General features: G+C 37.4%; 1 long non-coding RNA gene across 4 annotated transcripts in view; it reads right to left on the reverse strand.

The window, feature by feature from the left end:
* The window catches only part of LOC126272318 (uncharacterized), a 115,616-nt gene that overhangs the window by 70,378 nt on the left and 19,580 nt on the right, over window positions 1–25,658 (reverse strand). For all 4 annotated transcript variants that reach the window (XR_007549206.1, XR_007549207.1, XR_007549205.1 and 1 more), the window contains 2 exons: window positions 23,686–23,842; window positions 3,998–4,158 (listed from right to left, as the gene is read on the reverse strand). This is a non-coding gene — a long non-coding RNA (uncharacterized LOC126272318). The remainder of the gene's footprint in view (window positions 1–3,997; window positions 4,159–23,685; window positions 23,843–25,658) is intronic.

A 25,658-nucleotide genomic window follows, 5' to 3' on the forward strand; every position in this document is an offset into this window, starting at 1 on the left:
GAGATCTTTTCACGAAATTTCAGTCTCCTACTTTCTCTTTCCAATGCGAAAATAGCTACAGAGAAATAGTGTGAAAATGGTGCTAGGAAATTTCTGCCGGGCGCTTAAGTGTGAACTTCATAGAAGTCATGTAGGTACACGCCACACCAACACATTCACATGCACACACACACACACACACACACACACACACACACACACAAAAAAAAAAAAAGAAAGAAAGATTGTTTCTTTCAAGGTCGTATTCCAGTTAAATTACATAGTTTAGTACCAGAGCACTCTACATAAAATTTGGATGATATTGATTCCTTTAGTAGGTGTTCTGAGAGTAATTTTTGCTTGCATAATAAAAATAGTTGAAGGTTAATGATAACTTTTTCGGAATGAAACTGTCCTGAAGCAATATTAACATAAATCTTGTGGTACAAATAAGTGGTCATTGTGTGCCACCCATCAATAATCATGGACTCATTACTATGCGAACATTTAAACGTACTGTCTTATTGTGCTGATTGCAAATGATACATGCATATCTGATTTATCACCATTTTCTGTGTACTTTTCTTGTCCTTGAAAGAATGTCTGCCTTTGCCTAGGCTTTATCTGCGGTGTCAACGTTTTCCTGTGACATTAACTGTTAGTATATAAGGAGTTTATTATTTAATAAGCTTTACTCAAATTAACAGCGACGAAAAGTTTAAAAGGAAATACAAACTTAGAACTAAAGTCATAATAGTAAGTGTAATTTCATCCATCGAAATTACTTTCCAAGAAACATTGTCTGAGTATTAAAAGTTGAAAAGGCATTCTGCTACTTGCATTTCTTTCGTTTCTAAAGCGTAGGAGAAAGAGAGCGAAGGCGTGGACTAGTTGACTAGTTAACATAAGACAGACCCGAGAATGTTCGCGAGTCGACTTATTACAGAAGACTGAAATACATGATGAGTGTGAGGGCAGGAGATGTGTCATGTATAAAGGATATCCGAAGGACCAGTAGCTAATCTGGCGATCAGGTGGGTTTATTCTAAGTCGCGTCAACAGACGTGAAAGTCACAGAGGACACACATTCCTATCACACGTGAATGCGTCTGCTGGCAGGTGCAATGCTGCGCACTGGCTTGCCATGAAAGACGCGTTGCATTTTGCATATTCAGGAGGCTTAATGTGAGGTCAATGCAAATCCCAATATGCTGTCGCACGACTGCATAAGCAGTGTAACACAGATTGCATTCCGGCCCAATTGAGGCTGAGTGATCATGGGTCCTCAAGCAGCTGTTGCCAACCCTATTTTCCACCACCAAAAATCATTATCCCATAGCCCCCTACATCTCAAAATTCCACAGCATAACCAACATCTAGCGTTAAGAAATACCATTGTGTAGCGAAGTCCTCCTGTGTCCCCTCTGAAAGCGCGCCACTGACACTTTTACTGTTTCGTCTTCTTCTCAGTTACTGCAATGTTTTGGGTATGGCCTGTGACAAATGTTTTCTTTTTTTCCCCTTCACTTAGCATTAACCTTGGATCACAACATTTGTAATTTAGAGGTTAGTTGTCTTTTTGTTTGCTTTGTACATTGTGCAACTGCATGTAACAAAAGTACTCCGTTTTTAGCAATTACGAGTACCAGTTAACAAGTCAGTTTAATTTAAAATACGATTTTACTTAACATATCCATTTGTTTTACAATGTGATAGCTCTACATTTTGAAGAGGGGTATGTGTTATTACACAGAAACAAGGTTACATGGCCAGGAGATCTGAACATTTTGTTATTGATTTTGAGTCTGTCTTTCTTAAAGTGACTGATTTATCTAAAGGACCTCTACCTCTCATAATATCTGTATGCGCTCTGTGTACAGTGAAAGCATGGTGTGTTTGATATTAGATCTCGTAAATAATTGTATTTCTTTTGTTTTTATGTCTGGTGTACAGGATATACGGATCTAGGCGCTACAGTCTGGATCCGCGAGACCGCTGCGGTCGCAGGTTCGAATCCTGCCTCGGACATGGATGTGTGATGTCATTAGGTTAGTTAGGTTTGAGTAGTTCTAAGTTCTAGCGGACTGATGATCTCAAAAGTTGAGTCCCATAGTGCTCAGAGCCATTTGAACCATTGTTTGTACAGGGTATAGTTCATCTTGTTTATCACGTAGGAATTTCAAACATTGCACAAATGTGTGCCGAACTGAGACTCGAACTATGGACCTTACCTATCGCGGGCAAGTATTCTACCTTCTGAGCTACCCAATCACGACTCACGACTCGTCCTCACAACTTCAATTCTGCCAGTACCTCGTCTCCTACCTTCTAAAGTTCACAGAAGTTCTTCTGCGAACCTTCAAGAGGGTAGGTAACTCTCGTGGGAGCGCCAGATCCTGCACCGGCCAATAAGAGTGCCGAGGGTGTATGTTCTAGTTCAATTTCCCATGCAATTTTAAGTGTGAACATCTCTTTTCTGTCTGGGCAACAGAAGTTATTGAGACGCTTGTCTTCTGTATCTGATGTGAATACATCTGACCAGCCGCTTTCAGTGTAGAGATAAGACTGCAGCAAGGTGCTGGCAGCTGATTGGGAACAGAGTGATGAAGATAAGTAAAATCGTGTCGTTTTGACGTTCCATTTTACGTTAGGACTTAATGTGGAAAATTTTGTGCTTTTGTTCTGACTTTCGATCTCATCATAGCACGTTATGATCGTTAGCCATTACTGCAGTGAACATGTGCTGTTTCAAGTTACTTACAAACTGATTCGTTCACTTGGTAGGCTAGTTCGCAAATTTTGTTCTTGTGTACTTTTGTATCATGCTGTTCCGAGGGTATGTCAGATAATCTAATCCGATGTTTGTCGTGATCCATAACGGCAGAATTAGTGTCTTGGATTTGTACACATATTATACTGGATCATATATACGTTTTTAATTTATAAATTTATTATTTTACGCCTTTACGTTGTTCACAAGGTCTATAAATTGTTCCTTAATTCCATGTTTGGGTCTTTGAAATTTGATTCAGACAGAACGTGCTCCATCAACTTATACGGAAAATTCATCGGTGGCAATCTGCATAATCTTACAGCACTTGCGTTTATATTTCATAAGAACTTTGCTGCAATTAACGGAAGGCATCAATCATACACTTTCCACGTTAAAGGTGGCAGAGACTGTGTCACTGAAAATTACTGCTATTACTACACAACGTTTGTAATTTCCGGTTATCAGTTAACAGATGACAAAGACATTACTCCTGCACAAATTGAGCCTATAAGACCCAGTTTTAAAGCACTTTTAGCCACTATAGTGTAAAGTTTCCCGTCAGTGTTCCAAGTGAAAACTCAACGGGTTACTTTAGAGTAACCACCCAGTTCGTAGCGCTTTGCCTATGTTTCAGTAATATCATCACCGAAACTGTATCCCTGAAGTGAGATTGCGTAATTACAGGGTCGTATTTAGTGTCTGGGGCTATTTTTTAAGGCAGACACCGGAGTCACAGCCTTGCACCAACACTTATTTACAGCTTCAGAAGAAGTCACAATCTTAGACACTTTTGCTTCCTGTTATCTAATAATTTACACAACTGTAGTTAGAGAAACCTACTTGTGCATGCTGAAGGTGTATTAAGGAAAAGTGTTCAGGTAACAGATACACTTATATCACTATCATAAATTCATCCTTGGAGTGTTTTAATAGTAAGATCTAAATATTAGCAGCACCATACATTAAGTATCGCATTGAAGAAAGTAGGAATAACGACCACAGTCTCGCTACAGAAAAATTGCCGATAATCCTTATTGAACTTAAACATGTATCACGGGCTACATAAAAGAAGAAAACCAAAAGATGAAAATAACATATTAGAGGCAATGAAACAGTAAATATCTAAACCAAAGTAAATACATAGTTAAATATAGGACTTCTTCGAGTTATGAACTATTTATGAACTGAGACACTACATTAGACAGTGTAAAATGCAGATTAGTAAAACGAATTATATATACCAACCTGCTCATGTTGTGGACACATTGCATCCTTGCTAACGCTACAGACAAGGAAGCCAGACCCAGATCAGGGAATATTACTGTGAGACCAATCAGAGAATGATGCTCTCCCTTTAGACAGTTTTTCACACTTCTTAATGCAAGGCGTCCACTGTTTCGTCAGTTCTGCACCATAAAAACAACACATAAATTTTGAAATGATAGAAAGGTTAACAAAGATTTGAGAATTTACAGATTACGTTATCGCCTTAAATAAAAATGATAATGAACAACACTAAACTGAATTCGAAAACTTTTGGAGATATTTTTAATGTCAGGTGATATTTAAAGTATTTTTTACTCCGATGTCAAATCCTATATTGAGACTTCTTTATCACGTGAGATTTTTTATCAAATCGCATCTAACTTTTAATTGAAATCACATTTTTCTTTTTCTGAAAGACAATCTTAACTGCTTTAAAACCAAATTATTCATTTTGTAACTTTATATAGAAACTCTTTAGAATAGACAAAGCTATAGTTCCCTTCTAAATGCTAATAGTTATTACAAAAACACAACAAATGTACGAAAATTTAATTTCCCTTCGCTGACTTCGCTGCATCAAGTTCCTTTTGACATCGAGGGAAACTTCTCTTCCTTCGTTGTCTCACTCCACCAGTGGCGTCTTCGACAGAAAAAAATAAAAAATAAAAATTGGAACCGCTCTCAAGAAGTCCAATGGGAGGCATAGCATGATTTGATTGCTGGCTACTGCAAGTTTTTGGCTATTCCTTGCCTCTGGCCAAGATGTTTTCATTGAATTCTAGTCACAAATTTTCTCTAAGATTATGTAGGCCTTCCTCGGCCGTCTGTTAAAGATTGACCACTGCTTGGACGTCTCCATTGATTTGGTTCCTGGACTACATTGGAAATTGAGCCGCCTTAGCTCTCGGTGTGAAGTGAATCTTGACGTCAGTGGGTATTGCGAACTCTTGCCATCGCACAGTAGCTTCCGAGACAATATTAAAAGTCGAAGTTCTGAAGGAAATAATTCTCTCCTACATACTACAAATCCTTTTTCTATCGCATTTTGCGACATAGTCGAGGCAAAAGTGAGCACAGTGATCGAGGTATTATTTACACATCTTATTGCGATTCGGATGAAGACACTTTTTTAATGTATTAGATAATTCGTTTCTGTCAGTAACAACCGCCTTCAGACCTATAAAATATGTGAGACTCCCTGAAACGTAAGAAAAGTAACTAACTGTGCATTTTTTCGAACATAGTCAAAATAAATATTAATAAATATATCTTACTATGAGACAATATGGTGGATGCCTTCAAGTAAATATATTTGCAGCTGCCTGTGGAATCATCACTGTACCCGGACGTGTATCTCTTCATACGAAGCAATCTGGCCGTCATGAATGTCGTTCTCGAGGCCTCCAAAAATATAGAAATCATCTGGGGAGAGATCGGAACTGTGTGGATAATGTGAATGGGCTTCCAACCTAAACCTTCTGCAATCCAGTCGAAACAATCTTGTCATCATGTGGGGAATAAATCGACAAAGCTACAGGGTCCTTTGCTTCAGAAGCCGAATATATGAAAAAAGTGAGCAACTGCGTGATAGTAACTTCGATTCATCCTAATTCGAAGTAGTCCGTACACCCCTGGACATTCCTACGCTGTTTTTACTGAACCTTCTCTTATTTTAATGGTCTCTGTTTTGTATTTCTGAGCACTGCAGAGAGATGATTAGCGCTGAACTAAACTTAGAGATCACTGTCAAGACGATCATTACCGCCCCATGTTGCTTGAAACAGTTCCGCAGTGTGCATGAAAGAGTCTCACCGGAGATGTCAAGCATGACAGAAGAGACGATTTATGAAAATACAAGTAGGCACTGGGGCCTCGCACAAATGACTTAGTTATCAAGTAATAATAGGGGCGTTTCAAAGAAACGGTACCATGAGTAAGATGAACTAAATTACTGTGTATCAAAGCGGATTAATCCTCTAGTTATTTCGGTCCCGGAGGAGTAAAGTAAGCTGACATCCCTTCCACCGAGTCCCGATGTCAACACACCTGTCAAACACAACGAGCTGGCGCCCTCGTCTCTTTCTATAGAGCAGCGGGGTAAGTCCCCTTGCCGACGTTTGTAAACACAAAAATAGAGTGACCGGCCATAGAATAATATCTGTTAAGGCACATCACTCTACTTCCTTTTAACGGTCTCTACTGCAACGGTAGTTTTGACATGTTATGACATCCTCAAGACAGACAAGGTGTCTCGAATGAAATGTCCCCTACATTAGATAACCTCTTCAGCACATGAAAGAAAGTGGTATGGTAGCTTTATTCCTCAACAGCATACTTATATGGCGACTCGAATTTTAACCCTCTCTATCGTCTCTGATTGAGGCTACTAATTTATTAAGCAATGAATCAAAATTTTTCTTGTTTTCACTATCTGGAATGTCTTTGGATGTATGAGCAATATTCTCAATAAATATTGCATTGCACAATACAAAAAATGCTTTTTTTTCAATCAACACGTAATTTCTCTTAACTTTAATAGTAGCCCCTAAATAAATTTAGTGAAAACTAGTTCTATCTAGTTTAGTTACAACGTGGTCTTACTAGTGTGTGTGTCTGAGTGTGTGTGTGATAATAGGAAGGTCGATGACGCTCATGAACAAACATTCTTATTTTCAATAGTAAAATAAGTATGTGCGAGGAAACTGCAAGACTTTTCAAATCACTTCTGGAGCACAATCGTAATAGATGGACCAAAATTACATGGAGGATTATGTCGATAGAAACAGGGCTCAAGCAATCGTCTCAGCTGGAGGTACAAAACTACACCATATATGAAGAAAACATAGAGTTGCAATTTTGAGGTTTATGAACTGTTGACAGCGTTCAGAGATTGGTAGCTTTCACCTCTTTTCTTCCTAGTAGTAGCTACAATCCTGGGAATTTTTTTCATTTTAACATTTACTTTATGTGTTTTATCCAGGGTCATTATATACTAGTCTACACCAAAAGCTTTATCCTTTTTGTAGTTCCTTCCGTGTAAAGCATCACACAATGCATATTAAAGTAATTATAGCGATACAAACCATCAAATAATAATTATAATTAATTGTTGGCAATGGAATTTACAATAATTTTCTTAGGTATTAAGTAATCACTTCTGCTGCTGTAATACTGTTTTGTAAATATTTCTTTCGTAAATATGTGACTGTCATTTGGGAATAGTATTATGTCTACAGAGAGGCAGAATGGGACCACTGAAGTAATGGCAACTCAGGACTAAAACAGTATATGACAGAGGAATATTAAAAAGTTAATAATTCAGCAGAACAGTTAATGAAAGAAATCCTAACTAAAAGTGACTGAAATGTGATGTGATTATCAGAAAGGGTGTTGATAATCACTTGGGGACGGTTGTTTCCTGTTGAACATGTAGATGACATTTCATATACAGCTAGGAACGACCTACAAATATGCTACCACTGAAAGGTTTTCCTTTTGTCGAATTAATTGTGACCTCAATGAAACTGAATTACTGAATATTTTATCCACAGGTTGGGTAGTTGGTTGACTTGGGGAAAGGGGACCAAATAGCGAAGTCAGCGGTCCCATCGGAATAGGGAAGGATGGTGAAGGAAGCAGCCGTGCCTAACCAAAGGAGGTCTCCTTGCATTTGCCTCAAGCGATTTAGGGAAATCACAGAAAACATAAATCAAGATGGCCAGCCCCAGGTTTGAACCGTCGTCCTCCCGAAGGCGAATCTAGTGTGCCAACCACTGCTCCACCTCGCTCGGTGTCCACAGGAATACAGTTTACATGGAGATCTAGATGGGTTGTAATGCACTCATACCACAGGCATGAAGTGAAGGTAGGTTTTTCGTATGTGAGGGTAATTAGTTAGGAAGCCAATGAAGAAGAGCTGAACAGTTAATGCGACAGAGAAAGTGATTGGCATGTGAGTAACTGGAAGAGTGTTAAAACTGAAATGTGGAAGAATTTCACCTTTCACAAGGTGTATTACAGGTCAGATATATTAATAAATATGACAATTGTATAAAAGTGTTATCAAAAAAGGATTTAATCTTCCCTGCGCTCCTTGGCAGCTATTTTAGAAGCATAAAAACTAAAAGAACCACTTAAGAAATTTGGTAAACGCCTCGGATGCAAGTATTCAGGTATAAGCTGTTTTGAGATATTAATATTTGTGGCACATTTCTCAATCATAGTAGAAGAAATTTGGCTGATCTAAAGATTGCACTACTTTATTTATTTTTTATTACAGCATGTTGTCTACAATTTTTTATTTTCATCTACACAAGAGAGCTTTTCAGTATGTTATGACTGGCTTTCTGAACAATCCACCTGTTTGTCCCATGTTATCGTGTTTACTAATCTATGAAGATGTACTAGAGTATGAGTGCCTTTATGAGCAGGAATGGAAGTGCGCCATATAAATGTTCAATCAGTAAGTGTCACTTTGATATAACGATGATTATGCATTCATAGAATCAAGTTAGAAAGAAAAGTTTTGAGTCGAATATGTCCTGAAAAAGGTTGTGTGTCTTGCCAGAGATTTAACACGTAATGTTATCAATACTGGTTCTTTGATACAACTGCATGTCACAGGATGTAAGCAACAGTTACATGAGTGTAACACAGATGTGATGTTTCAGAGAAATGGATTGGCCTGAGATCTTTAACTTAGGAAAAGTTGGCAGTATATGTACTACAACAATTTCTTTGTTCCACAGATGGCCTGTTTCTCATGTTTCCGTTGAACTAAGACAGTGATTAATAGAGAGATGATATCTGTTCTAGCTTCTGAGAATGTAGCAGACTGGTGTGTCATATGAAACACCTTGTTGAAATAAAACTTTGTTAACATACAAGCATCTCCATATAGCCATTCCCATATAGTCATTTATTTTCGTTTGTACCCTTCAGGTTACCTTGCATGGAAGGACGACTGAAAATGATTATCTTAAATGAATAAATTACGTCCAGATATGAAGAAAAAATATGTAAATAGTGGATCAGAGAAGATAGGTCTCAGAAACCCCGATGTAGGCACTCCAAAAATAATAAAGTTTAACGTTTGTGTATAGACAAAACCAACGAATTGCGCTAGCAACCTGTCAGTAAAAAGTTGAATCCGAATACAAGTAGAGTGACATTAATTTTGATTTTTCGTAGTCATAAGCGTTAAGATCCTCCTGACAACATAGCAGCAGAAAAGCGTTCCTTCACTGAAAGCTGATTGAGCTAGTATTTTAATAGACATACCTGAAGACATATTGAACCAAAGAAAATTGAGATAACGGAGTAAGTCTCTTCAAGTTTAGCTTAAAATGCATCTATTACTTTTATTCTCTGAAAAAGCGTTAAACAAGACCATATTATGCAGTCTGAAGTACTCCGTTATAAAATAATTATCAGAACTGCAGTAACTGACTTTAATCATACCAAGCTGTTCATGGGACATCGTTCTTAAAATAAGCAGGTAATCCACCAATCATTAAGTTTTCAAGGTATGCTGTTGTTAACAACTTGCTTACAAAATATAACTATACAAATCTCTATATAAAATACGATTTACAAAATTAAATCCAAATCAATAGGTATTGTAAACGTAAGTGTACAATGTGCGTGCCACTAAATCTCGGGAACGGGTCCCTATACGATAAAGGGAGTGATGTGGTGTGTTAGCCCTCTATCCCCAATCATGAAGAAGGTTCCCGTTTTTACTTGAAGAATGTGATTTTCATGCTGGGTTAGAAATTTTTAAAACGTTCCAGAACATTCTAGACAGCACTGTAGAATATTATAGAGTATTTGAGAGCATTATACAATAATACAGAGTATTCGAGAGCATTCCAAAACATTCCAGAATGTTCCCGAATTTTCCACAATGATCCTGGAAGTAGTGAAATGTTGTGGAATAGTGTGGAACATTTGAGAAGATCCAGAATGTTTGGACAGAGCCTGGAACGTCCTAGACTATTGTGAAATATTCCTGACCACTCTCGATTTTTTTAATGTTCTGGTTCACTGCGGGCCGTCGGAAACCATTCTGGTATGTTCCGGAACTCGACACTGGTGGGGTTACCCATTGGTGAGATATACAAAGGAAGACCCATCATGGGTTCGAACGTAAGTTACTTATCATTAGTGAAGGGAGGAACTAAAAAAGTAGTGCAGTGTGTGAATAGAACCAAACATTGAAGTATGAGCAGAGAAAGTGACAGAGTGACTGAATATAAACCGAAAATAAAGTGTGAAAAGTGTGTAAAATGACTTAATGTATTTGTTAGTAAAACGTTGATTTGATTTACATTTTTAACAATGCCCAAACGTAAAGGAGGAGTAATCGTATTCCATACATAATGTATTTGTGTGTGTATTTTCCACATCTCGTCCAAACACTGGACCGAATTCAACCAAACTTGACACACATATACCTTAATGTTAGGCAACAGTCACTGTGGGGGTAGCTACCACCTACCTGTGAAAGGTGAGGGAGGTAGGATGAAAAAGCAGTGTAACTCGTGACGCGTGAATCCCTGACTTTATTCATATAGTATCTGAGAATGAGAGCACTTAGCGGCTTGAGAAATTGGAAACCTTCACTGACAATCCCTATAAATAATGAAAGAGAAAATGTTCATCAAGTACTATTTTTTCGCTGTTCATGTAGTAAAAGTACCGCATGAGGCATGGCAACATAAGTTATTAACTTTTTACTACTAATTGAATGGACGACACAGTTCATAGACAGTACGCAAGTATACTGATGAATCGATGTGCAAATTTATATCGTTGTAATATACAGAGTTCGGAGATATGATGTGATAAACAATGAAATCCGAGAAAAAAATGCCACATCATGCATTAGATTTAACTTTATTACATCTTTGTTACTAACTTTTTCGCAAAGATTTTTGCAGACAGTGTCGATATATGCTGATGTATGTATCCTTGTACGACACATAGTTCAGGAGATATAACGTCGTACACAGTGAGAAGTGTGAAGCACTGATACATTGTGAATGTCGCTTAAAATTATTACTTTGTTGCTACTAATTTCATTCGCAATATACTTTTCAGATAGTATCCACACATCCCACAGAATGTCCCTATAAAATTATATCATTGTAGAACACATAGTTCGAGAGATACGCCATTATAAACATTGAGGAAAATGACAGAAGCTGCGTGGTATGGACGTGGATACACAGCTGTAAATAAAGAAGTAGGCAACATTGCGTTTCTCCGCTGGTATTGCTATGTAACAGACAAAGCGTCCACTATCGTTCTTCACATATTTGTTGAAATAATCTAACAATCATATATTGCAATTATACACTTCAAATCACTAGATTTTGTCAATGTAGTATGCAACAAGAAAAGTCCACAGGATTAGTAAGGTGTATTTAAGTATTATAAAACATCAGAGTTAAACTGAGGAAAACAATTAAAAGAGAAATTAGAAAAATTTGAAGCTCATTCAATCTAATGATGTAAAAACTACCATGTTCATGTAATTAAGGAAAGAAGCATAACCTCATCTTGAAAGATTTGAACATAATTTTGCGGAAAAATAGCCAGCAGAAATGTAATCGGAACCAGTTATCAATCGGAGAGACATATAACTTAAAAAATACAGTACAAATAAAACAGTAATGGCTACATGTGCACCCAGAAATGGGTGTTTCACTATCACAATTTTCCAAGTGATACTCTGAGAAGTTCTGGCAGCTCACAAGATTTATTTGCAGCTCGTTTTTTCTTTTGCAGTTATTTAATGTTTTGATTTGCAATACTAGGCGATGAATGTGAGTTATATACTACAATTAGCGCTACACAGAGTGCAGTCCGGCCGGTGTGTGCGAACGGTTCTAGGGGCTTCAGTCTGGAACCACGCGACCGCTATGGTCGCAGGTTCGAATCCTGTCTCGGGCATGGATATGTGTGATGTACTTAGGTTAGTTAGATTTAAGTAGTTCTAAATTCTAGGAGACTGATGACCTCAGATATTAGGTCCCATAGTGCTCAGAGCCATATGAACTATTTGAAGAGAGTGCAGTGATATCATCAATACGTTTTAAATACTAGAGTCAGCTGTTGCCTTCTAGATGCACTGCTCCATGTTAGGAGCAATTTTATAGCAGCCTTGACGACGGCAGCAGGCACTTTGGAGACTAGCTGACGATTTGTAGGATACATCTGTGTGTTATCGTGGTATCTTACAGTACATCATTATATTCCTTCCGCTATAAACAATATGGTTTAGAAAATGAATCAATGTCAACGGACATTTTCGTGGTTGTAGTTAAAATAACTGTTGATTTAGCAACACAAAACAAAACTATATCTGAAGCACATATATTTTGCACAGGCATGGTGCAGTGGGAAAGATTTACATAAATATGACTATTTATTCCGTTGTGCATCAGCACTACAGAGTTCATATTTCAGTGCGTCAAATTAGGGTAACTTGCTACTCCTGCCTCAGCGATGATGCTGTGGTATATATCTTAGAAGTGCGTTGCACAAGGAGAATGTGTACCCATGAGATTGATTGACGCACTTTGGAGATTCTATTACTGGAGCTAGTTTTGTACTTCAATTTGCCGTTGGTGATCTTGGATGCATATTCTTTTACAGGATGGCTGGCTCAAGTCTGTATCTGCCGGGATCTTCTGCCTATGGGGCGTTTCATTAACAAAGTGTTCTTCAGAGCGTAGATGTACCAGATGTGGTCCATCCTTGGAAAGGTTTCACCATTGAATGGTGCTTTATGGGCAGATATGAAGAGGTGATGAGTTCAGGATAGATCAAGGCAGATGTTACTGCATGGCAGATATGAAGAGGTCATTTATTGATATAACTGACGTCATTCATGTGCCGCTCTTTCTTAAAAATGAAAGTTAAAATGTCTCACGCCACTTGTGTTCCATGAAAGAAATGAAATGGTTCAAATGACTCTGAGCACCATGGGACTCAACTTCTGAGGTCATTAGTCCCTTAGAACTTAGAACTAGTTAAACCTAACTAACCTAAGGACATCACACACATCCATGCCCGAGGCACGATTCGAACATGCGACCGGAGCGGTCTCGCGGTTCCAGACTGCAGCGCCTAGAATCGCACGGCCCTTCGGCCGGCCATGAAAAAAATCAGTTGGGAGTCTAGTCGTCATCCAATAAGTAATTTATGTAGTGACGGTATTGTATTTAGGAATTACATAAGCATGAAGGATGATTAAAATTGTTGGAAATTCTGGAACAAGTCATTCGATAGTCGAGCACTTAATGCTGTCTTGATTTAAAGATCCTACCATTCGACTTTACCTTTCGATGCCAGATTATATCCAATGAATTTGATATGTTGTGTACCTATGTCCTTCCTGAGGTGTTCGAACAACTGAAAATCAAAGTGCCGTCCTCCCTCGGTGGTGACGATTTCTGGGACTCGAAAATCGGCAATCCACAATATTAGAATAGTGCTAACAACACTTCCTGCAGATATGTCCTTCAGAGGTACTGCCTCTGTCCAGCGAGTAAACTTATCCAGTCAGTAAAAAAGGCAAATTTCTAATACTGTTTTACAACGATTTAAGCCTTTGATTATTGCCACTTTCTCACGTTAACTTGTCCAGCAAATGACGAGCATATTTTTGCGGTGTGTGTACTTCGTCGGATGCTAAAGGCACGAGAAAGTCATCTCAAAACGAATAAAAAGGCAAATCATTCCAAACGCCATTAATAAATAGGTGAAATTTTTGTGTTGCATTCCGGGGACCAAATTATTACTAAAAAAATTCGACAAGTCCAAGTGGCGTAATTACAGCAATTTTAGGCACCTCTTCTGTCGCGGCAGGAATGTAGTGACAACCTCGAATAAGATTCCTTTCTGAAAATATATTTCTGTTGGAGAGATGGCAGCAAAAAATCTTGTAAATGTGGTAGTGCATTAGCGGTCTGCTGCTGTGACACCCTTTAAAGACCTATAGTCCTCACAAAGACGCCAAGTTTCTTTCTTTGGAACGAGGTGGATATGACTGAACCAGCCGCTTTTATAACGACTATGTATTTCAGGATTAATCATCCTGATATTCAAGTTTCACTTGTGCGGATTTTTCTGGTAATGGGGAGTCTCGCTTGTGAATTCACTGGATGTTCTGTTGTTGCAATGGTGTGTTGCACATTAACTTTAGGTAAATCCTAATTAGGTTTCACCATGAGATTGTTTGGATATATCTTCAGTCAGCAATTTTCAAACATTACGTGTTAATAAGTATTCAAATTCTTAGATAAGATGTGTTTTTAAGTCTGTGATACAGGGAGCTGATAATGGTTTGGACATGAAACCCGGAAATAGCTGAAATGTTTCGCTATTCACTGATCCCACAATATGACATGTCGTCATTCCATTGCTTGTACGTACGATAAAGAACTGAAATTCCACATGCAATAATCATTATCTCAATTTTACGCCAGAAGCATGGTATTTTCACAGCTAAACCCGAGAATTCTACTCCGGTGTCTTTGATGCTGGGTGTGCTACGAAATCGTATTAAGCCATCTGTTTCTGATTTATAAGGGCTCAGCAGTGTGGTTCCACGAAAAATAAATATTTACTTAGTGCCACAAAAGAAAACTACAATAAATGTGCGTGTGTTTTAGCGGTCATGTTGCGGTGGAAATGATAATCAACACCATAGTACCAATTACACCATTGTGAATCAATATTTCGAACAGATTTTATATTTCACTACATCAATTGCTGTCACAAAATAACAGGTACACCTACAGTATGTCATCGATAATTGTCAAATAACTAAGCATCTAAAGTGAGTGAATTTTTAACAGTTCTTAAGACAAAACACAAGCCCAGAAAACGTATAAGATTTTCTGATACTTTAAATTTTTGTGCTGATAAGCTTGTCCAGGTTGTAATGAGAACATGTCTTTTATTATGAGTAAGAATGCTAAACAATTCCATCTCTGCCATAATGTGAGTTATTAATAATGCTATCAGTTATGAAGGCTGGATTCCCCATGGCCGAAGACTCGGGATTACTCCTCCTGCACTTTCAGTCAGTACGTTGAAGAACATTGTTACAGTATTTGAAATTTATTTACTTCTTGATGTATCCACTTCCATGAGAAGAAAATTAGCTACTTGGGTTGGTATTCCCAGTTTGCACGAAATATATTTTCTCAGTTTCATGATTTAAGACCATAGAGCTACAGCGTGTATCAAACCTTTATTTTTTAGCCAGTTTCATTCTAAAAATCGATCATCTTTGTGTAAAAAGTAGGAAAAGAAATTCAGAAATGGACTGAATATGAGATGTTACTGTAGCTACTTACTCAAGGACTCATATTACATGTCCCTCATTTGTCCTTCTATGCTTTCAGATGATAGATATGTGTCATAGAATCTCTGCTTAAGTTCTTGTCTAAGTAATTGCAGTAGAAATATAAATCTCTATTAAGATATCATATGCTAAGGAAACGAAATTGAACATTTATGGAGGTAGAAAACTTCACTGAAGGCAACATTTTCCCCCTGCTGTTAAATTTATTGTACTGCTTCCAGTCACAACACTTCTTGTATCTATATCTATCTTCCAACACAGTCTCGATATAAATATCATAAATTAACCCTCGCAATATGAAAGGTTGTGGTGGGGTGGGAAAGAGGGGGGGGGGGCGAGGAACTTGATATCCACCTCTCGAAAAATTTGTAAACTAGTCAGTTACTTTATATTTTATAATGCAGAAAAAAAGGATTTAATTTTTGAAATGAATTCTTCTGTCAGATTACATGTTTTTTGTACATTTTTCAATTAAACTTAACAAATGTAAGACGCATGAGCAGCTTTCTCTTTCCCCAATGAAAGTTGTATTCAACATTTAGAGGTTCAGGGCCGTATTTACACACCAAAAACTCTTTAAAATATATGTTGATAGTACAAGTCACCAATGAACTGAATCTGCGTTTTTTTTAACGCTTTTTCTTTCTGGTGGTCATGAAGTCGGTAATACATGTTACTGCAAGTGCATTAATATTGCTAAGTGTGTGCTAAAAGGAATTTTCAGGTTCTGGATCTTACTTTTACGTCAGTCCCTCTTTAAAAAGTATGTTGTTAATATGCTAACACAATTCAAGAATATTAATGGTTTTTCTCATTTTTCAATTTTTTTCCTCTTTGTAAGTCAGGTTATGAAAAATGATTTGGTACTTCCAGCGATCAATTCTCAGTTAATTTCTCATTCCTACTTCATGACTTACACTCCACGATTGTGCTGATGTTTTTTCTAGAAAAACTAATCCTAATTCATTAGTAAATTACAACTCATTTGAGAATTTCTCCTCAAATGGTACTGCTGTTGACATTCTTCATTGTGTTTTAATAGCAGCATTTGGTATACCCAGTAAACCATTCTACACTCATAAAGCAATTATAACGCAATTTTATTTACCAAATATTAAAGCCAAAACATCAACTCAGTATCTGTTACTCATTGTGAAACCAAAAGGATATAAGATTAGTTAATATAGAGTTGCAAGCACTACTTAGACTACCAAGTCAATTCATCTGTATAAGTGTATTACTGTATCAGACTGGATTTCAAAAGCCTTTTACTGCCCACATATAACTGTCCTTTCACACTTTACTGACAATTTTTGACAAGTTACAACCTTTGTTGCAAGCAACAGGTGCTATTAAATGTTAACAGCAATTTATAGGAAGACAGAAGAATAGGGAGGCCTACAAGACGGCAAAAAGAGATGACAAAAAGATATGGCAAAAAGAACAGTGGCAAAAGCAAACGCTGAGCAATAGAAGAGGGGCATGAAGAGCTGGAAATAAGAAAGGACGGTAGGAAACTCCTACGGATTGCTAAAGCAAGAGATAAGGTGACGAAGGACGCAACATCAATGAGGCAGACAAAGGATGAAGCAGGTATAGTATTACACGGCCTTGAGAAAATCCTGAATAGGTGGTGGGAGTGCTTTGAAAGGCTATTGAATGAGGAAAATGTATGAGAGAAGTACGAGGATGGAGATATAAATGAATGACCCAAAGTATAAGTAGGGAAGAGGTCGAATACGCTAAGAAGAAAATGAAAAATGGGAAGGCCGTAAGGACAGACCGAATCCCAATAGAAGCATGGAAAAGTCGGGGAGAGCAGGGACCTGATATTCTGTGGTATCTTATGCAGAAGATCTCGAAAGGAGAAAAAATGACGCATATGCGGAGAAGCAGCATGCTGCCCCCATATATGAGGGGAAAAGGCAATTACAAAGGGGTAAAACTGATGTCCTACACAATGAAGTTCTGGGAAAGAATAATTGAGAAAAGGTTGGATCTAGAAACTGAAGTATGTGAAGAACAGAATGGATTTATGTCGGCAAGAGGAAAAACAGGCGCAATATTTGCACTAAAGCAACTGATAAAGAGCCATAGAGAAGTACAAGCCAAACACCATACAGCCTTTATCGATCTTGAGAAGGCATATGGCAGAGTGCTGAGGCAAGAGATATGGAAATGTGTGAGAAGTAAATTCCTTTCAGAGAAATATATCAGGGTAGTAGAAGACATGTATGAAAGTGCAATGATACAAGTCAGGAACAGTGCAGTCGCAAAAAAGACATTTCCAGTGAGAGTAGGACTACATCAGAGATCTGCTCTCAACACATACCTCTTTGACCTTGTCATGGATGTACTAGTCATAGATGTGAGAAAAGAGGCACCTTGGACCACAGTGCTTACCAATTATGTTGTAATCTGTGTACCCACTCTGGAGACACTTCAAGAAAAGCTTGAACAGTGGAGAAAAGCTCTAGAGGAAAGAGGAATGAGAATTTGCAGGGTAAAAATAGAGTGTACGTGTACAAAGGATGCCAAAGGTCTATATATTAAACTGCAAGGAGAACAACTGATGCAGGTCAAGAAATTTAAATATCTACGCTCTTACATGCAAAGTGATGGAGGACTGGAGGCCGAAATACAACAAAAGATAAGTAGTAGATGGATGAACTGGAGGAAACATAGCGGAGTACTGCGTTATAGGAATGTTAGCTCCAGAATGAAAGGAGAGCTTTGAATGTCTGTGGTGAGGCGTGCGATGCTGTATAGCGCAGGAACGTGGCCAATTACAAAAGCCCAAGAGAAAAAGATGGAAGTGACAGAAACGAGAATGTTAAAGTGGATGAGTGAGGTTATACGAAAGAATAGAGTAAGGAATGAGTACGTCAGGGGAACAGTGAAACTAAGGCCCATAGGAAGAAAATACAAGAAAAACAGGCTAAGATGGTATGTACAAGTGCAGAGAAAAGGGGAGTACTACTAGGGGAGAAGATTTGAAGGCCTAGAAATCGAAGGCTCAAGGAAAAGAGGAACTGAGGTGGAAAGACAAGGTAGAAGGGGACCTACAGGAGAAAGGATGGCTCCGAGAAGAAGCACTGGATAGGCATTTATGGAAGAGAAGGATTCAGTAAAGCAACGCTGACCCCACATGACGTGGGGAAAGGCTGAGATGATGATGATGAGTAGACCTACTTACATAAAAGCTTCTGCGGATTAATGTGTTGTTCAAATATAATATAGTATTTTGCTCCTTTCCCTTCAGAAATTCCATAATGTTGTAGCATACTCCCTGCATTTAGCCTGGATACATTGGTGCTTTAGTAACTATTTCATTATTGCCAGATGAATATAACATTTTGATGATTTTGCCGCAACTGGTTTTAGAGCAGTGGCTAGTCTATCGCTGGAATTACTGTTACTAGGTAAATACAGAACAGGCAGTACAGTACAGGAAAATAAAGTTCACTATCAAGTGTACACTGTCATCTTTGAAAGTTCAGCCACATAAACTAAAGGCTACGATTCTGTATTTCGTATTTATGACCCACTGTTTAGTTTCAGGTTTTTAAAATTAATCGTATCTTCCCTAAAGCTGTTTAACTGACACTTTTTGTCATACTGTAAGTAAACACCTACAGTGTATGCTAGTAACTACTACATCAAATAACCACTTTCATCTCCTTGTTGCCCAATTGAAATCATTAGGAGAAAAATTAAAATACAGTGCGCAACAAATACAAACAACCTTAAAAGACTTGAACAAATAAAAGTAAAATGGATTTTTTATGGGGGGGGGGGAGGGAAGTAACAAATTTGCATAGAACTAGAGAACTGGCACATAGTTGAAAATTAATGTTAGATCAAACTATAGACATAACAGAATTATATTCAGCACTAGTAGCTACGTCACTCATTTACATGCATAGTCACTTCTGTTAAGGAAACGGTTTTCTATAAAGAAGTAACTAAATTAATTAAAACAATTACTTTCAAGGTAACAGAAAGTTGGTTATAAATAAAAAGGTACCAAGCATTAAGTATATATGGTAGATTTATTTTCTTATCATTGGGATTGGGTCTGCCTTATGATAAACATTGTTTGACAGTGTCTTGGAACAGATAGATCTGTCTTCAAAGCTGTGTGACCGGAAGTACTAGAAATTACACTCACTAATTTTGTACTTCAACTAGCATCAAGTATACAGACATCAAAAATACAGACTACACATCTAATATTCAAATATTTCAGTACAACGAAATAATGAAAATAAATGAAGCAAAGCTAGGAACATATACTTAATATTAGTTTTGGTAACAGATTAGTAATAAAGTAGTATGACAAAGGAACATTCATTTTTGGGCTTCCTATTTCTAAAGGCCGATGATAATAAATTTGAAAACGAAATTTATCGAGATCATAAGGATAACACATCTGTAGATAAAATAGTGCTTTGAATGAAATTCGTGTTTGAAGTTTTTCTTCGATTTGATAGTATGATTAATGATTTACTTAGCTGCAGGATGAGATTATTGTCCTGTTTTTAGCATTTTGTCAGTTAGTTACAGTTTGCCACATTTTTTCATTGTTGTGTGGGTCCAGACTATGTAATGTGATGGGTATTGTCGCTTATTCTACTATCAAAGGTTTAGTATGATTAACTTGTAACAATGAATTTCTGCATGTCATATGAAGTTAGGACACCATATTAAGCTTCAAGAGGACCTACGAGACTTATATATCGTTGATGTGACAGTATCACTTCATATTTCGTTTTATGTACTACTCCTCTTCTGTGTCCATCTCAATGTGTATCTATTAGTGCGTCTTCAAGTTGAGAGTTCTGAAACGGTTCTGGTCTTCTGTTAAAATGTGGAAATTCAATGAGAAATGTAAATGATTAGTTCATGAATGTTATTGGAGTTTTTGCAGTTGTGTGAAGGAATCAATAATTGGTTTATAAATCATTGTATCATAGTGTCGCTTCCAATGGAGATTTCTATGGAGTACGATTTTAAGATTCCTCAAACTGTGGTGATATCGGATTATTGTTGCCTATATGACTGTACAGATTCTTCTAATCTCATGTTTGTCGTGATCCATAACAGTTGACTTACTATATCAGATTCATTCATACATGATACTAGTTACAGCATATGTTGTTGCTTTGGAAATTTATCTTATACCTTTTATACCTCACTAAATTGTGTTTAATAAACGTTTACTGTACATTTCCTTTGTCCAAATATTCCACTGTCTCTCTCTTAACTCTGTGGTTCATATAAAAGGTGCTCCAGTCACTTATACCGCAGTTTGTACAAGGGCTACACTACACATGCTGCAATATACATAATGCATCTATGATTCAGTTTTCAGTTTAACGCTGGCAAAGACGACTTCGCCATGGTAAGTTATTGCTTTCTGCACATAACCTCTATGCATTCAGTTTATCAGGCAACAGACGACAAACACCTTATTACTGCACAAATTCAGCATATAAGGCCTAATTTTAACGAACTTTTGTACAAAAAAGTGTAAGATTGGGAGTCAATATTCTAATTCAAAAGTCAACTCTGTTACTTCCAAGCATCCAAGCAATTCGTTACATTTTGCCTAGGTTTTAACGTCTTTATCTCAGAAATCTTTGCCCTGAGGTTAGATTGCTTTACTACTGCGCCATTCTCGGCATCTGGGGCTAGGTTCACAGCCTTGCACGAACAATGATATAATGTTTCCGAGGGAGTGACACTCTTAGATAATTTTGCATTGTATTACCTAAACTTGACTATTCAATTTACACAACTCTTATTCAAGTAACCCACTTGTACACGCTAAAGGTGCATAAAACAGATGTTTAGGTAATGGATGCAATTGTGGCACAATTATAATTTCATGTTTTTTGTGTGTTTTAATAACAAGAGTTAAGTTTTAGCAACACCAAACCGTTACACATCGCCCTGAAGACTTTAAAACAATCACCATAGTCTTTCTACGGGAAGGTGGACCATATTGATTCTTGATGCTTGGTTTGTGGGATTAAAAGGACCAGACAGCCTCGGTCATCGGTCCTCATATTGATTCTTGAACTAAAATGTATATAAAGTTTTGCATAAAATGATAGAACCAAAATACGAGACTCACAACCGAGAAGAAACAAATCAATAAATATCTACACTAAAGTAAATACACAGAGGAAATATACCTACACTTACACATTTAAATGAATAACCTCAGATAACCGTGTTATTATACATACGAAAATAAAATCATTTTCTGTCCATTTTGAATAACACAATACCTACATGTTTAAGAAGCAACAGCTGTAGAGAGGGAACACTTTCATTTAACATCTGAAAATTCAAAAAGATGGGTAATGCGAATTCTTTTTTCACCTGCGCTTAAGGGTACGCAAAACAAATACAAGAAGTACGCATTTAGGAAACGTTACAAGCGAACTAAATACTATCCTTACATAAAGACCATTCTTCGTCCCATACTTAACGAACTGGATCCAGTCCTCGAAAATTGACGCTCCTCTTCATATCATGGACACAAAATAGGCAACCTATCTGCTGTCTCTTCAGGAGAAGTAGTAGTATTCGATCTCGAAAAGGATGCCTCTGCGGGTTGATTTTATCTTTGTTCCAGCGGGTATTTCTTATTATCTGTTGGTATTTATCTCCAAAATACATTAAGTACTTGAAAAGGATGTCAGGAGCTCTAATCGGAAGGCTTGTCGCCTCCTCTTTATTGTTTATTTAGCCTTCGATAAACTCAGGGTTTCTGCACTCACCACTGTTGTTCTGTGTTCTCACTTCCCACACATGGAGATTTTTTACCTGGATCACCACTGAAGGTCCTCTTACAGTCGGCCACTGGGCCTCTCACCTTCACCTGCGTATGCAGTATTCAGTGGTTCAAAGAAACCATGATCCACGGGCTGAAGTTCAGGACTGGCGGGTTGTGCTACGGATGTCAAAGTTCCATGCTGATCAGTTTGAAAACTGCAATGTGGTATGTGATTGTAGGGTATCAAGTGGACTGGGTCATTCATAGTTGGTTTCCTATTTTCGCAGGAGCACTTTTGACTAACGGGTCATAGCTTGTGAAACCATTGTCTGAGGCCATCGGGAGACAAGTTCTGTGAGTATCTTTGAAGAGCTCAGGCTTCATCCTCATTCATGGAAAGATTGTGGTTGGTTCTCTGAAAAAATGGAATGGTTTTATTACACAGACAACTGAGACTCTTTCTCCTCTTTTTGGTGACACAACCTTCACAAACAAAACATTACCATTTGAGCTTACGAACTTCGCGATCTTTCTTGGAATAAAAATTATTATATGTATTGTAGACTCTAGGATCCATGTATTCCTAGTTCGTTTTCCAAAGGTAACTGCAAGTGTTAATGCTAAATGTCCTGTTCTGGTGAAAATATATGGAAATAGTCCAATTAATGTCCGAGTGACTTTTGTACACCGCCCTAACAGAAAACGCAGCCCATATTAGGAATGGTCAAGCATATTTATTTTTATATTGGACGTTTAGCAGGACAGCGCCAAGAAAACGTCCTTCAAGTATACACCTTCATCCCAAGAGCAGCTCCAAAATTTCGTTTTCTTTCTCTGTTTGCGTTCTTTGTTTGAGCGCCTTTTTTCTGCGTTAACAATTATTCCAAGCTAAGTCAACAGACAGTAGCACACATCACATTTGTAAAATATGGGAATGCAGCATGGTAGACAAAAGCCAACCTTTCAAAATGCATTCAAGAATTTAAAACTGTTGCTCGTGTATTCTGTGAATAAGTTTTACAATAGAGTAGCAGAATTATACGAAAGCAAAGTCAACAGACTGCAGTACACATCAATTTTCCATATGTTGGGATGCAGTATGGTAGACTGAAAGGCAACCTTTCTGAATGCATTTAAAAATTAAAGACTGTTGCTTGTGTAATCTGCAAACAAGTTTTACAATAGATTACTAGAATTATATAAAAAATTCTCGACAGTGATTCTTAATTATTTTTAATTCATGAATACGGAATTTGTTCACACAAAATCTAGGATGTGTTTGTGCTACCACTCTGAACACAACTACAGAAATGCAAAACTAATCCCTATCGCCAACTGTCAGGAACATAGACTGCACTCTTTTTGGGAATGCGCACATGAGTACATTTACCCTAAGTTTGGGACTTACATATTTTTTTCTATTTATGATCTAGTGATCGATTAATTCACTATATGACACTGTTAAAACTTAAAGTTGTAGAAAGAATTATGTATACCTACCTCCTAATATTGAGTAAAACGTGCCATGGTGGCTAAGAGAGGGAAGATGGAGCTGAATCAGGACACATTACTAGGAGACTGTTTCGTACACCAGTCAGATGCACTCTTTTTAGCCAGTTTTCTGTTCTCGTCCATGCAAAGCGTTGACTCTTCATTTCTGCCTCAGAAATAAGACACAATAATTATAAAATGAAAAACGATTCATAAGTCACATATTTCGCTCTCATTTTAAGTGCAATGAAATTAAGTAGCGCTATGATGCATGTTAAAACGTTAGGAACGATGTTTCATGACTGCCAGGTACTATTTAAAGTATTATTCATTCTGATTTAAAATCTGGTTTTGGATTTTCGGTACCAAGACAGATATTTATTCTAATCACATCTGACGTTTTAGGTGAAATCATATTATTTCTCTAATAGGCATTTCTTTAACTTTAACTGAAAATAAATTATTTATTTTTTAATCTTGTACAGAATCACGTTAGACACTGCTTTAGACAGTGGTATATATTCACTTAAAAACACTGTTAATTGTTACATAAGAAAAATTTAATTTTCCTTTGCTGGTTTCGCTGTACCAAGTTCATCTAGAAATGAGGCGAAACATCTCTTCCTTGATTGTGTCCCTCTACTAGTGCCACGTGTCATTATCAGTGAACTAGTTTCTACTAGTTCTTTCCTAACATCAAAGTTTGCAGGGAAACAATCAGTATGTCGGTGTAGAAAAAGAAGCGTCACAGTTATGTAACAGTCTAATTTCATTATACTGACTGGCGTTGTTCTAACCATGTTTTTATAATTAGGATGTTTGTAGTTGCCCACGTAATCGACCATTACTGCTTAACAGAAACCCAAGCTTGCTTATCACGGGATTCATTGTCCTTTCACACAACTTATCCTTCAATAACTTTCGAATCTGCTCTGCGTGCCACCACTCCCCCCCCCCCCCCCCCCCTTTCAACGATCCATCCTTTCACATTATCAAAATATACTTTTGGAAATAGTGTTACAAAGCGCAGGAAACAATTACCATACTTGGAAGTACTTTAGTAAGCTGTTTAATTAATCCCAGCTTGATGTGAAGAGGAGTTAACAATATCACATTTCGAAAGACCTGTTGGAGAGTTTTCTTTTTGGGCCAGTTGGTTACCTTCCAATGCTTGTATTTAGCTCTGCTATTCCACTCACACTTAATGAAACATGGCTATTACCGAGCAGCCGTATTTGTGACCATGTAGCTTGTCAAAAGACTTTCAAATCCCTACATACTGTCTAAAACTGTTATTTAGCAGATGTTTGAAGTTTTCATACGTCTCCTTACGGTGTATCAAATAGTCAACAGGTACTAAGACAAACAAATTTCTGTTATGGATAAGCACATGTGTCCTCAGAGTCTATCGTGGCGGTATGATTGCATAAAATCTTGTCGACTTTGAAGCAGTGTTAATTTCAATGACATTCTATGGAACAGAACATTTTTTAGGCTACGTTTAGAAGAGTCTATAGCCAACCTCCTCTGACTTGGGTTGTAAGTGACGTCAAAGAGATTCAGTAAACCCGCAGTATCGCAGAAAAAACCATACGGCATTCTTTTCTTAAAGGATTACGTAAGTTCCTTCTTTCTGTTCCGGTACCAAGAAAATGAAAATGATACTCCGCATAGTAGAAGATGGTTTGCTTTCATCCCTAACCGAGGCAATTTGGTGGCTTCTTTTGTCAGATTAAATTCAAGATTGAACACTTTCAATAGTTTTGCTGCTATAATTCTGATGCAAAATTTTGTTTCATCTTATAATCGTCATCTAAGCTGTTCTCTGTTATAAATCTTGAAAAGTGATATGTGGAATTAGAACAGGTAAATATTTCTTTCTTTCTTCATTATGCGTAGCAGGTCGTAAGGCCGAAGAAACGTTCGAATATTTTATACTGTTTTTATTTTGTTTCCTTTTTACCTTTAATGTTAACCATATC

The sequence above is a fragment of the Schistocerca gregaria genome, chromosome 5 (assembly GCF_023897955.1).
Source record: "Schistocerca gregaria isolate iqSchGreg1 chromosome 5, iqSchGreg1.2, whole genome shotgun sequence".
Classification (NCBI taxonomy): domain Eukaryota; kingdom Metazoa; phylum Arthropoda; class Insecta; order Orthoptera; family Acrididae; genus Schistocerca; species Schistocerca gregaria.